The sequence below is a fragment of the Emericellopsis cladophorae genome (genome assembly GCF_022114955.1).
Source record: "Emericellopsis cladophorae strain MUM 19.33 chromosome Unknown NODE_80_length_78263_cov_119_885277, whole genome shotgun sequence".
NCBI classification, from domain to species: Eukaryota; Fungi; Ascomycota; class Sordariomycetes; order Hypocreales; family Bionectriaceae; genus Emericellopsis; species Emericellopsis cladophorae.
Window position 1 is genome coordinate 65,566 of NW_026251005.1, and position 2,611 is coordinate 68,176.

Below are 2,611 nucleotides of genomic sequence, written 5' to 3' on the forward strand. Positions count from 1 at the left end.
AAAGGGGCTATTGACTATGGATATATGCCCTCTAGATACTTTTACGTCCTCGAAGAGCTCTATAAGCTAGAACGAGTTTTAAATAAATGAATGATTAATAAAGAATTTAGGTATCTTATTAAATGAATAAAAAAACTAACCCTAGCTGGTGAAAATATATAAAACCCCGTTAAATACCTTACGAACTACGGCCACTTACTACAGTAGTTCTATCGGACCTAGCTCAGCCGAAATTAGTTAAAATAAATAGATCTAGCCGCACGCTCTCGTATACTATATCCCAAGTCTACATAAAGTTAGGCTCTAGGATATTCTCGGTAGAGGAACGACTAGCGGAGGAACCCGATACTTTTTGTTACAGTTCTACCAGTCGCTGGCGGCTGGGTACAAGACCCAGCCCGGTTCACATAGGCACGTAACGCGTGCCCGCGAGGACGGACAGACCTCGTAGGGTCTTTATAGGAAAGGGGGATAGTAAATTCCCTCTTCTTTCTCTTTTTCTACCTCATCGTGTAACAATAGTAGGATAGATTAGGTAGGGAGAGAAGGTATGGGTAATATATTCATAAAACTCAAACTTACTTCTCCCTCTACAAGTAGAAGTAAGTATATTATACCTAAAGCGCTCGGAAGATCCGGAGATTAGGTATAATACTAATAAATCGGGTACGTATTATTAATACTGACATAGCGGTACGCCATAGTATCCGAGGCCTCTGTGATTCCTTGTGGCTACACCGCTAACTTCTTTCGGCCACGGTTGTCAGGGGAGGTCGGTCGGCAGGTAGGACGGGGAACACTCGGTCAGGCTGATCTGGTCTATTGCTACGGATAGGCACTCCTTAGGTAGGGCAGGCTCTATGTACAAGACGTAGCTCGAAGAGCTACAACAGAAGACGGTCGGGATCGCGACAAAATGCAAAGGCAGGCGCGAGTTCACGTGACTGCCAGGTGCAGGGTGGGTCCCCGCTCTTGACCAGCTGTGACACCATGTGTCATCCTCTTGCCGGTTATCGAATGGCCGCTTCGGCTTCAAGTGCATGTCCTTTCGCTGAATCTCGAATAGTGCGGGTCTCCCGGCCTTCTTCGCCGTCGCTGCGGCCCGCGCTTGGTTTATGACTTGCTCCAGAATCTCCCACATGCGCTGTAGCACAACCTCGCCCTCCTGGGCTGGTCCTATTGCCTCCCGCAGCTGGTCCGCTCGTAAGCCCTCTAGATACGGCGCCCAGCCTACAAAGTCCAGCCAACCACTCGGCTCTTCCTTGTCGCTAGCTACCTAGATGATCGTCTGGCTTCTCGACTTAAATCGCTGCTCCTGTGCCTCGTGCGCTTTCCTGAACTGCTTAACCGGGTCCTCAGCGTTATTTCCGCTATGTTCTTGCTCTTCGCAGCTGTGGCCGACCTCGAACCATCCGCTCGCCGCCCGGGTTAGGAGGAACCGCTAGCAACGGACACCTGCTGTCCACGGCAATAATCGCGGCTGCTGCGCCTTCTTCTTCACGCTACTACCCTTCTTCTAGTGGCTAACCTATTGGTGGACCTCGCGATAATGCTCTCGTATTTTGTCCTATGTCCGGGCCATATACGGGCACCTGTTGTATCATAACCCGTTGCTCTCGGGCGGCGCGATAATCGGAATCGGCTCTATTATCGGTAGCGGTAATCCAAACCCTTTTAATTTATCCTAGCTCTTAATTAGTCCTAGGATTGCCTTTATTACTCGATGAATCCTTAGCCTCTCGCGAGCCTCGATAGATATATGGTGCTTTTTTAAATACGTACGAATCTCGGCTATGTCGTATGCGAACCGACACTACCTGTCACAGCTGGTCAAGAGCGGGGACCCACCCTGCACCTGGCAGTCACGTGAACTCGCGCCTGCCTTTGTATTTTGTCGCGATCCCGACCGTCTTCTGTTATAGCTCTTCGAGCTATGTCTTATATATAGAGCCTGCCCTACCTAAGGAGTGCCTATCCGTAGCAATAGACTAGATCAGCCTAACCGAGTGTTCCCCGTCCTACCTGCCGACCGACCCCCCCTGATATTACGTAGCTCCTACCTATAGGACGCTGAATACGATAACCTCCCGCCCGACGCCTCTAGAGTCACCTTAGGATACGCGCGCTTTCGTAGATACCGTAGCTAGTAACCCTTTTAAATAGTTTTATTTCTATTAATAGGCATACGCCTATATAGAATCCTAAGATACCTAGATTACGAACCTCACCGATTATATAGCTATACTAAACGAGAAAACAGCCACCCTCGAAACCAAGATTATCGAGGAGAGCGCGGCTAACCGGAACCTTCTTACTTAGATAAAGGATAAGGATATACAGATTATCGAGGTAACCATAACCGCCCGACTCGCCTAATAAGCCAGCTTACCGACCGTATAAGTAATTACTCTAGAGGCTTTAAGAACCCCCCCCGCTAAAGAGGTTATAGCTCCTTACTTAGGAACGACTCCGCCGCTTACTACCGGATCTATTACCTCCTCCCGACTATCTAAGAAGCTTCCCGACCCTAATAAGTTTAAAGGATCCCGCCCCGATCTCCGCTATTTCTTATATTAAATCTACGTAAAAATAATAGCTAACGCCGACCGAT